The sequence below is a fragment of the Ranitomeya variabilis genome, chromosome 3 (assembly GCF_051348905.1).
Source record: "Ranitomeya variabilis isolate aRanVar5 chromosome 3, aRanVar5.hap1, whole genome shotgun sequence".
Classification (NCBI taxonomy): Eukaryota; Metazoa; Chordata; class Amphibia; order Anura; family Dendrobatidae; genus Ranitomeya; species Ranitomeya variabilis.
The window spans coordinates 198,274,313-198,287,162 of NC_135234.1; the positions used below are offsets into that span (position 1 = coordinate 198,274,313).

The 12,850-nt window shown below is 41.3% G+C and overlaps 1 protein-coding gene across 1 annotated transcript in view; it reads right to left on the minus strand.

The window, feature by feature from the left end:
- The window catches only part of DENND2C (DENN domain containing 2C), a 35,847-nt gene extending 23,415 nt beyond the window's left edge, over positions 1 to 12,432 (minus strand). Inside the window, exon 1 of the mRNA XM_077294970.1 lies at positions 12,249 to 12,432. The gene's annotated coding sequence lies outside the window, so the exon portion shown is untranslated. The remainder of the gene's footprint in view (positions 1 to 12,248) is intronic.
- Positions 12,433 to 12,850: the final 418 nt, after the last annotated feature.

Below are 12,850 nucleotides of genomic sequence, written 5' to 3' on the forward strand. Positions count from 1 at the left end.
AATGTAGTAATCCATTCCCACTAAATAACATTTCCTACAAAATGAATTTGTGAGGTGACAGCCAACAGACCGTTTCCTGTTATGTGATGTGCACTGCACGAATTGCATCCACGGAGATTTTCAACAGAAAGTAATAAATCTATGACAAGTAAAAACATGATATACACCTCCAGTTAATTCCTGAGTATAATAGACAGGTGTGGCTGCAGCTGTCTGTGGATGACATGAGTCAGGATACGGATAGTTTTAATCATTTTTTTTTTCAGCAGGAAAAACACAAAATGAAGACTTCCTTGTAGATTTGCATGAATTGCACATAAAGTGATCTACATTGCTTTGGACTTCAAGCAAGAAAATCGTAGTTCAGTCACTTTTATCTCCTATAATATAAAGATCTTTGTAATAATCAATGGAGACCAGAAAGTCTGTAAATATTTTTAGCACATTGTACATTTCTACAAATTTATATCGGTTTTCTTCAACATCCTGCAGTATTTACAATACACTGCAAGCTGCTTCCTTTATTTCATCTCAATCCCAATAGTGTGCTCCCTGTAGGCTCAGTAAGTTGCCAACTCTTCTCGTATCTAATATGTGCATCTAGGCTCAAATTACATTTGAACTTAGATGCACATTTATGGTAGGAAAGGGACTTTCAGGGCCATCTGACTGGTCTGGGAAGAAATCAAATCAGGCAGCTTGCAGTGTTTTGTGATACATGCATGCTGCAAAAGAAAGTCAAACATTTTTTAACCAATTGCAGTAATTTTTAATTCCCCATAAAACATTCAATGCCCTAGAAATATATGCAAAAAGTATAAATAGCTTTTATTAAAAAAAAATCAGTACGTCTGCATCACTGAAAACATTTTTTGTTCCATTATACGTACATTCACTCAAGGCCTAAACTGTGCAAAAATTATTTGCCAAGATTCTGGGGCTTTCTCTGCAGCACACCAGTAGTATCGCTCAGTCATCACTACTAGTAAAGCAGTCTTTTGGAAGTAATAATGAAAATAAAAGTTGTAACATCATGTGACTTCCGTAAATCCTACAGTTGTCATCTTTTAGCACCCCAGTGAAACATACTAGTTTAATGTAACAACAATAGTTGTAGTGAAACAAATAAGTAATAGCCTACAGGACATGAGGCAAGCTTTGATGCTGATGAAAATAAGTTAATTTTCTGGTCTCACCATCATGTGAAGACATAAGCTTTAAACACGATGTATAACGGTTGGTTAATTTAAGTCTCTCTGCTAAAATAGCACACATGACTTCAGTCTAGTAAATTCTTTGAGTTGTACAGGTCCATCATATTCAGCCATCCTTTCAAGTGAAGAAAACATTAAAAATATATAGCATCAGAAGGGAAAAAAATTGTAAATAAATATGTGGATTATAAAAGGCATCTATTGAGGTTGTAAATACTACAACTAGTTACTATAACCAGAAAACTGAAGATAAGACTCTATACAACGCCATCAGATATGGAGTCTGGCTGCAAATGGGTAACCACAACAAAGCCCATATTGAAGATGGTACACACCTACTGCCAGATAACTTTTTTTTGCACTGAAATGATCAGCTAAACTGTGGTGCCAACAAGCTGATGACCTAGACAACCAATTTTGACAACGTATTATCTTCTTCCAGGGTTTGCAGTAGCAATATCAAAATAAACAGCCAGAAAAAAAGAAAGCATGCAAGGTTCCCAGTGATTCATGACCTAAAGAAGACCTGCCACAACCTCTCCTGAGACAGTATCTGAACTGCAAAAACAGACTATGCCCTCTAGCTAGAATACCTAAAAAAGCAAGATCTCAAGTATGAAAATGAAAACATCTTTCTGGACTTAAGTGATTGCAAACAAAAACTGACCTCTACTAGTGGGATGAAGGAATTATGACAATTTAAGAATCTAAACCCCTTGTCAGAGGCCTCTACCTAACCAAATCAGATCTACTGCTTTGCACTGATGAGAAGCAAGCATCCTATAACACGTGTCTGCAAATGGAGTGTCTGGTTTCATTTTTTTCCTTAGTCACGCAGCAAGGCTCCTTATAGGGTTGATATAGAATTTTAGGATTGCTACCCCAATAGGTGGCAATAGAGTTCAAGTCGGCTTCCTGTCTGAAGAGGCTGTTTGTATGGCCTAGAAGTCTCCTTACGCCGGCTTTGCATGCTCCACAAAAAGACAATTCTATTACCTAGTAGATATCGATGAGCAAACGTGCTCTGATAAAGGTGTTATCCGAGCAACCTCCTGTCCTAACCGAGTGTTTTCGGCGTGCTTGAAAAATAGGTTCTAAATTATGGCGAGACAGCAAGAAATACAGAAATAAATGCCATAGCGAGGCATAAAATACAGTGCACAAAAATAAAAAGAAGTTGGGGAGGAGCATACTTCTGCAGATTTATATTCTAGCCTGCATCTGTATAAAATCTAGAGAACAACTTCAATGAAAATTGTATGGTAAGCCATAAGTGGTCTTCACCTACAATAGGTTTATTTATCGGTAAGGTACATATAATTTCTGATAATTTTATATGCTGGAGAATAATGTTTAATAATGACATTATGAAAGACAGAACCTCTTTTCTCAGTTCCTGATACGATTTCCTATTTTTACTAATCAAGTTCCTTATCTAAAAGCATCTACGGTAATCTGCAAACTTTTTTCTTTTTAACAATGGGTCTCATATTTAAAAACTGGATAGACAATAAATTAAGCATGCAGCCCAATAATAGTGGATCACGATACTAAGTGTTCAAAAACGTGAGGATTGAATGAGTCAATCGCAGTAGTTATCACTCGCTAGTATATCTGGTCTGCTGGATATGGGAGAATCCAGAGTACGATGTGTTTCACACCCAGTTATAATTATAGTCCAGGCCCATCAAAATTACTCCCATGAATGAAAAGTTTAAAAAGGTGCAACCAGCACGTTATAGGGTCAAAATCTTTTTTTTCTTCTCCTTTTGTGTTTGAATCAAATGAATGTATTTTGAAATTAATAGAAGGCAGTCTAAGGGATAACAAATCACCTTGTGTAGAGTGACAAACCAAGCTGGCATGTCAAGAGTGAGGAGACTTATAAGCCATGCATGCTCCTCTGGGAAATTAAATATGTAAATTGTCTCTTCAGAGAGGAAGAGGACTAGAACTCTAGTACCACCTATAGGAAGCAGCAATCCTTAGGGGCATAATGGCTGCGCTTTGGACGCAGCAGATACCCCACTCCACCCAAAGCGCTGTCCCCCTTTGTATGCGCGGTGATTCCAGATGTATTCATTGAACACAGGCGGAATCACCGCATCCTATACATAGGACTGTGGTATTTATCTTGTGGAGACGGAGTGTCTCCGCAATATAAATAGACATGCCGCAGTCTAGAAAGACGCGCCTCATGTGCGTAAACGCAGGGCTGCCGGATGCGGCTGTGCGCACATAGTGGAGCTGGGATTTCATAAAATCCCCTCCACTATGCTGTAACATCTGGATGCTGCGGATTGGACATTGTGGCTGTACGCAACGTCCAATCCGCAGCAAATCCTGATGTAGTACGCCACATCGACACATACCCTAAAAGTCAATATCAACCCTTCAACGAGCCTTGCAAGAGGACTTAGGATAAAAGCCAAAACAGAATCTCAATTTGCTGACATGGTGTTTTGGGATGTTGCCCCTCATCAGAGCAAAGTATGAGATCTGATTTGACTAGGTTACAAATCAATAGAATAGATGAACAGTCCCCAGGAAGCATAAATCTGGCCATATACAGGAGATAGCTGTTGACTGAATGAACATTCAGCCAATGTCTACTGTATGTCATCCAGCTCCGCCATGAATATGCATTATGAGCTCAGTAGATTGTGACTCTTTAAATTTCAAAATTTCAGTAGAGAACATTTCCCTATCCTTCAAGATAGAGGCCACAATATATATATAACTTAAAGGGCCAATCCCATAAAAATGATCCTGTTTGTGTGGTCATACAATTCCATGAAATTATCAGGTGCTGGTTTAACAATCTAATTATTACCTGGTCACCAAGTTTTGTCAATTACCTTAGTTTTAAAGAGCGTGGACACAGATGTCAGCTATAAGGGGAGCATTCCGGACTAAATAAATAAATAAATATATATATATATATATATATATATATATATATATACATACATACATACACACACACACAGACAAACGTAAGCTTTTATCTATTCATATACCATACAAGATTACAATTTATACTGTTGAGTCAAGATTTTATTGCAGGTGGTTTTCGGCCTCAAGCTTTTCCCATGGCCATTCAGTACGGTGGAGTTCTGTAGCCTATAATTTAGTCATGCCATAGAAAAATAGAATCCACCCTCACATGTGTCATTGAGCTGGGATCAATGAAATAAACTTTGATTCGATTGTTAGTTCCTATGGACTGTCATGGGATGGATGCATCTACTGCAAATTTGCTGGCAACAAGTAGACAAAAAGCATTATCACACAAAGAAAATCCTTTGGAAAGACTTTGTTTAGTGATTTATTATTATGCTTTGCTTATATTTTGCCATCATATTCCACGTCCCTTTACAGATTTCATCATCACTGTATACACATAGGGAATCTAGATTGTGAGCCTCATCAGTATGTCTTTGGAGTGTGGGAAGAAACCGGAGAACCCGGAGGAAACCCACGAAGCACGGGGACAACATTCAAACTACTTGCAGGTGTTGTCCTTGGTGGGATTTGAACCCAGGACCCGAGTGATCTGATTATAGCATCAACTTTCTAAGCCGCCTCAGAAAACAAAGATAACATTTGCATAGATATTAGATAGACACAAGATATTTAATGTATATCAGGGTGTCTTGACTCTCCTGCTGTTAGAGCAATGGAATATCAAGTATGATGAATTTCAACACAGAAAAAAGCTGCTACCAGAGCAGTCTTTCAGAGGCATGAACAAACTATTTCCGTTAACGACTTGGCCAAGTGTACACGTGTAAAATTATCTGGAAACAAGGATTTCTAGGAATGCTCTTTTCAAGATAATCTTGCTGTCTAAACAGGCTACTAATGATCCGACAAACGAGGAAAAGGTTCGTTCGTTGGTTGAAATGATCTGTTGTGCTGCTAAAAAAAAAAAAAAAAAATGATCATCATTTTCGGCAGCTCATCATGCTATAAAAACAGACTCAGGCTGCCATTGTTCTCGGCAGCATATGTGCACTGAATGACCTATTACAGATGGTTCAGTGCGCATTTGAAGTGCCTTCTACCTGTGTAAATGATGATGATCAGAAGTCGTTTAACACACAAACTCAGGTAGTGTAGGTGCACTCTTAAGCTCGTGTATCGATTTATTTAATTTTACTAACTTATATAATTCTATAATTCCACAGCACTTTACAGCCGTCATCACTGTCCCCATTGGGGCTCACAATCTAAACTCCCTTACAGTATGTCTCTGGAGTGTGGGAGGAAACCGGAGAACCTGGAGGAAACGCATGCAAACACGGGGAGAACATACAAACTCCTTGCAGATGTTGTCCTGGGTGGGCTTTGAACCGAGGACCCCAGTGATACAAGGTTACAGTGCTAACCACTGAGCCACTGTGTATGTAGTGTGGGGGGAAGAGGTGAAAAGCGGAAAGGCCACTGGTAGGAAGTCTTTGAGCATCAGGTGACCAAGTACTCTTTTTACAAGGTCTAATGTGTATATGACTGTGGTTCCCAGGGGAGACTCCTGATGTTGCTCCAGGCCAGTGACATTTAGGCTATCTAGCACACAGATCATCTAGTAAATAAAGAAACCTGGGATCAGATAGATGATGAAACTGATAGGAAACAATAGATATTTCCAGTTTATTTTACACAACAGAAGACTTCCATGTAAGGGACCATAGTCATGACTTGGTTCTCTACGTCAGTCCAAAATCCCTTTGTGAGCAAAAAAGTGCCTGGGGCCTGATGATCACAATCATTAGTGTACAGCCTTACACTAAATGGTGAACACACACCTACTATAATAGGCGCACGGTGGATGTATTTAGTGATGATTAAAGAAAATGAGTGTGTCTAACAGCGCATAATAGTCAAAGGAAACTGTTGAAAGGCAAAATGATTATGTTCTTACATTGTAGGATCATCCTTGATGAACCCACACTTGTGTATCAGTAAATAACATATACAACAATTTGCTAATATCCTTGTGTAGCTGAAAGTGGTTGCTTTATGGCTGTAGTTTTGGCCTTATAGTTCCTCTATGATACCTCCGATATATAGTTAATTTATTGATGCCATCAATCAATACAAAAGGCGAGGTGAACACACCGATGGTGGCCTTGAGTTTTCAGTAAGAGGGTCTGAAAAGCTCACATGTAAAGGCCCCCATACCTCCTTAGATAGCCATCTCTGCCTTCTTGGCCAAGCATTCCTGTGTTCTCGTTAAGAGGGCCTGACAGCATCTTCCCACCGCACAGAACAAAAGGATCAGCCTTTAAAATTCAGCAGGCCAGATCTTTCTTTCATAGATATCAATATGCAGGGGAACAGTCCGGCAGTCCCTATACACATTAAATGAAGAACAGATCTTGTCAAAATCTGCAGGTTTTGACAACTTTTATCCGATGAGTATGGGGCCTTTAATTTTCTGACTAGTACCTGAATTTGAGTCTGGCACAGTGGACAAATTATTTGTATAGGACTGGTCTAGTATCTAGTGCACGAAAAGTAGTTTATTCTACAATTTAAGATCACTTGTTATGGCAATACAGCAAAAACGAATCCGATAACTCGGCCTAGTCAATGGAATCATTGAAAATCAATCCTCCCGCATGTAATAAAACACAAAAGCATACACTTATATGGGTTAGATCTTTTATAGGTTACCATGATGCCTAATGCATATATTAATATGTCATTAATTTGCTTGCACATGTTATTCAGTAGGAAGTTTTCACATACAGAAGTTTGTGTAGAATTTGCGCAATTAGGATTTGTTCACATTTTTTTTTTAATGGGGGAAAATGCAGCATTTTACATTAGCATCATAATAAATGAGACGTCTAAATTCTCATTCACACAGTACATTTTTCTCCCTTTCGTGTTTTGAGTTGAGGTGCGTTTTTTTTTCTATTTAAACCACAGCAAGTCAATTCTTCCAGCATTTTTCACCCATTTGAATAAATGGGTGGGAAAAAAGCATAAAAATCAGGAGTATTGTGAGCAGTGATTTTTCTGCCAACACTCTGGTTTTTGATGAAAAAAATAATAATCTGCTTCAAATACTCAATGTGTGAACATACGCTTAGTATTTGGGGGAAATATGCCGATGTTATCCATCCCCCAATGAAGATTAAGCTCCAAGGTTTTTTCACAGATTACAGGCAGCCAGTTGCTGTTTACATGGCCAAAGGCAACAATTTGAACGCTACCTTCTCAAATAACAAGGTGATTTTCAGAGTTTCGGAGTATGTTCAGTGACCACAGAAAGCAACAGTGAGTACAAAGGACACCTCTGTTACTAAAGTAGCCACCCATAGCGTGAAATTAGGATCTGATCCCACAGATATAACACTAAGCCCAACTGAAAAGGAATCCAGCAGGAGAGTGTTGGCACATCCAGAAAGATCAGAAATTAGATTTCAAGTCAACGCCATAGTAAGGAGGAACAAGGTCTCAAAGTAAGGTTTCCTAAATACAGAATATATCATAAATACAGCAAAAATAAGGCCCAAAATGAATAATGAAAAAAGATGTCTGACATAGAAAGGGACACTGATTCAGTTCTATTTACACCACAGTGGCACAGTGATGGATCCGGCCAAAAATACCACACTAAATGGGGTTTGGTGCTCGTCATGCAGGCGGTGCCATGTTTCTATAACGGGACATAAAAAAAACAATGCTGAGGTAAACATAGCCCACTCGAAATGTGAGAGGTATAAAATGAGAACATGATGCATTGCAATGATCCTCCGCCATTGCAAAAGACGAGCCATCCCACAGACGTGCGTAGTGACCATAGCAGTTGTAATCAATTTACATGGGAAAAAGGGGAAGAACAAGACAGTTGTCAGATGATGTCAGTCGAGTGACTTGACACCCCACAACTGACACATGCAGACTGAGGGGTACAGATACAACCCTAAACATTGGCTGAAAAACTAATGCACCTGAATACTTAGAAGGAACATATACCACTAATACGTCTAGTTATTTTTCTCTTATTGTCATCATTCCTTGCTCCAAAACGATCAAACTTCTCCATATGAAACACACAATAGTCCATTTCCTAGTGGTCCTGTCACTTGTGAACACTATATAGGTCCTGAAAATTCAAAGGTAAGCGACAAAAACCAAGGGCGAATGCACGGCCACTATAAAATACGATTTGTCGGTACATGCCTGACTCTGGATCCTTACACTGATTACTTCCACTTGTCAGCACTTTTTGGTCTAGAAGTGGCGGCAGGATAAACACCCATGTGTCACCACCCTGAACACTAAAAGCACAAACTGACAACTGAAGCTCATTAAATGTGTTGTCCTGCTCGATTTATTCAGTGCTATTCTGCCACTGGCCTACTTTCAACAATTAGCGACCATGACTTGCTACATTGTATGCTGATCCTGTTGAATATGGAAGCTCATGCGGAAACGCCGGCAGAAAAATGGCAACAGGTGTTATGCGATTTTGTGAATGATCCTATCTGTATTAAAGATTTTCTGCAGTCGGGTGATAGGGGGACACTAATCTCTCCGATAACAGTTCCTTACAGTCCACATACACATTGTATATAGTTATAAGTCTACTGCTTCTATAGATAGGAGGTTTTGTGCCAGCACTCACATTTGGAGGGGAATCAGATCTCTATGATGACCATCCCTTACAGTGCACGAGTAGGGATGAGCAGATGGATACATGGAAGTTCGGGTTCTTGTACCCGACCTTTATTCCCAAGTTCGGTTCGGGTACCAAAACCCAAACATTGAAAGCAGTGGGGACCCAAACTTTCAATCTGGAAAATATTTTCTCTCTATCCTCCCGTACTTCCCCTGGAACTCCAAACACTACAGTGGACATCATGGAGACGTCCGTGCTCGGCGATTAGCACCGGACAATAACTGTCCAGTACGAACCCTGAGCTTTTAATTCCGGGTTCGCTCATCTCTACCCACAAGGCCACGTATGATATACAGCTGTAGGATTGCAACTGAAGATCATGTTCTAGTCAAGAAGGATCAGTGATCCCTATGTAAAATCATCACAGTTAATCTAGAAGCTTATGAACTTTCTAATCTTGTAACTGAGTAAGAACATACCAGCGATTCCATCATTATTTTTTATCCTTTTACTACCTGATGACTCGGCTTCATCACCATGTAACATGAACAGCCGTTCTAGTAGTCATCCGAGTCCCTTTCACTTTCCAAACCGGTACACTGGCCCAAAGACGGAATGGATTGAATAGCACGTTGTCAGCTTTGACGTTAGCTCTGTAGTTGCCATATATATAACCTTATACTGTACGTGAATGAACAATACTCATTTCTAACAACTAAGTATTGTAGCTGCTATAATGCAGTGGTTACATGGAACTTTGCCTGCAACACAGTGTGTGGCCATAGAAAGCTTATATGCCGCAGCTACATTGCAATGCGCAAGGTACCGCATGAAAGTCACAAAAAGTCAGAGACAGTTGGCTTTATTGCAGCTTGCTGTGGTCGCAATTCCTGGCGGGTTACAATGTGACCCCATCCACTTGCTCTGTGCCGCAATGTAGCATCAGCACACAGCAATCTTTAGATGCGCCACCCCTGGCACGACTAAAATCGCCTGGCATGTGACAGTTCTCAAAAGTCACGTTACAAAAATATTTGTGCAACTTGCGAATGCTCAACTATTTTTGCATTAAATAAAGTCAAGTTGCTTTCAAACGTGTTGTGTGTGACTAGCATGGAAGTCTATGGCAGGTGTGTCGAGGGCGACTAGCAAGGAAGTCTATGGCAGGTGTGCCGAGGGCGACTAGCATGGAAGTCTATGGCAGGTGTGCCGAGGGCGACTAGCATGGAAGTCTATGGCAGGTGTGTCACAGGCGACTAGCATGGAACTCTATGGCAGGTGTGTCGAGGGCGACTAGCATGGAAGTCTATGGCAGGTGAGTCGAGGGCGACTAGCATGGAAGTCTATGGCAGGTGTGTCGCGGGCGACTAGCATAGAAGTCTATGGCAGGTCTGTCGAGGGCGACTAGCATGGAAGTCTATGGCAGGTGTATCGCGGGCGACTAGCATGGAAGTCTATGGCAGGTGTGTCGCGGGCGACTAGCATGGAAGTCTATGGCAGGTGTGTCACGGGCGACTAGCATGGAAGTCTGTGGCAGGTGTGTCGCGGGCGACTAGCATGGAAGTCTATGGCAGGTGTGTCGCGGGCGACTAGCATGGAAGTCTATGGCAGGTGTGTCGAGGGCGACTAGCATGGAAGTCTATGGCAGGTGTGTCGAGGGCGACTAGCATGAAAGTCTATGGCAGGTATGTCGAGGGCAACTAGCATGGAAGTCTATGGCAGGTGTGTCGCGGGCGACTAGCAACCAGTGACAGAAAATCCTACTCTTTTGGAAACGTGCAACTCTGTCGCAGTATGTCATATGTATCAATGCCACATCTCACTGCGATCTCAGTGACGTGAGACACCCGTCGCCATGTAGCCCTAGCCTAAGGAAGCACAGCGCTCCATAATATAGAACAATAGGGAATGTGGCTGCCACCATACATGCCCTATAGTACAGAACAGCAAAGACTCCATGATACTATGTCTCTTATGGAAAGAAACTTCAAATGATTCTCTTTAGCCAACATGTTCTTATTGTCCCTGGAAAGTACACATTCTTTGGCTAACAATCCTCTAAATAAGCATTTACAGGATATAAAGGCTATTCAGTTAGCAGCCTAAATAAGCGCAATAATATGTATGTATGCAATACTAAACTAAGCAAATCATTGCAACTGTATCAAGAAATTCCATGTATCCATGAGTAATCTTTTCCATTAGAGAAATGACTGCATTGTGGACAATTTAACCCTCTAGGCTTCCAATTCATGTTTTGCGCATAATGCCAGCAAGTATTGAAACACAGGGATCACAGATGGGAGTTGTAGTTTCTCAGCAGATGGAGAGACATCAGTTGTACACAGCTAAACTACAGCAAAAAATGCCATAATATTCCTTATTTCTATAGCAGTAACGCAGAATATGGGCAGATACCACACAACAAATAGTGATCTAGAAGCAATCCCGACCCTCCGGCTGCCTGGTCAGTGTTTCTCTTATTCCAGTTTAGGGTTTCAAATCCAGATTCCGAAACCAAACTACAGCGGCGTCCTGACCCTACAAGCTGCGCTCTGTATCTGTATGGACGATGATCCTGGAGTATACAAGGTCTATAAAGCAAACAATCTATACGCACTAAACAATGGTAACACTAAGGGCTCCTCTGGTGCTTACAGTCCGTGCCTCGGACAACAATGGCGCTGTGTGACAAGTGCAGTCATGTCAGTAACGCAAAAACATCACATACATTCCATTTATATAAAATATGTTTTTTTAATCTAAAATCCTGCTTTTGAAAATTGGAGTCACCCAATACCCCTACGGGTCACAGAGGCATTCATATCCCCCTATTCATAAGGCATAGGACAGCAGAAAGCATACGCAATGTTATATTTGTGCGATTCCCAAATGTAATAATCGGAAAAGTGGAACTACAGATCTCCAACTAGCAGATGTCAGCCACAGACCCAGCAGGGCAGAATACAGAGCATTGCTTACGGGGCAGATTGCAGAGCATTCCTTACAGGGCAGATTGCAGAGCATTGCTTATGGGGCAGATTGCAGAGCATTGCTTACGGGGCAGATTGCAGAGCATTACTTAAAGGGCAGATTGCAGAGCATTGCTTACAGGGCAGATTTCAGAGCATTCCTTACAGGGCAGATTGCAGAGCATTACTTACGGGGCAGATTGCAGAGCATTCCTTACAGGGCAGATTGCAGAGCATTCCTTACGGGGCAGATTGCAGAGCATTCCTTACAGGGCAGATTGCAGAGCATTGCTTACAGGGCAGATTGCAGAGCATTACTTACAGGGCAGATTACAGAGCATTGCTTACAGGGCAGAATGGAGAGCATTACTTACAGGGCAGATTACAGAGCATTGCTTACAGGGCAGATTGCAGAGCATTACTTACAGGGCAGTGTCCAGCAGGGAGGCAGCTTCAGTATAAAATCCACATTACTGGAGGATGGAGTAATCCAGTGTGTGATGAGCGCAGTGTGACTGTCCTGTGGATGACACTACAGCCAGCACTGACTGCAGTCCCTGGAGGTGGCTCATTAGTCACACTGTGGATGTGCAGAGGCATGTAGTGAAATGTGCAGGGTGGAGACTACTGAGGACATAGCAGTGTAGATGTGGGGAGGAAGCTTGTACACTCCAAGTTTTGTCATCCACTCCTCCCCCCACGTGGAAATCTACTCTAATATGTGGTCACAAACCATGTGCTCTTGTAGAAAGTTACTCAGAATTCCCAACTTATGAGAAACTTTTGAATTAGTTTTTGTGCTACTCATTTTTCATCAGCGTTTGATCAGTTTTTACCATCAGTGATTTTCTGGTATGAAAAGAAAAAATATTGCAAAGTTTCTCCTATCCTTAAGGCCTGTCCCACATGTCCGGATAATTCCGGTACCGGAAAAATCGGTACCGGAGTTATCCGTGTCCATGTGTCCATGTGCTCACGTGGCACATCAGTGTGGCACACATGCGGCAGCCGTGTGCCACCCGTGTGCC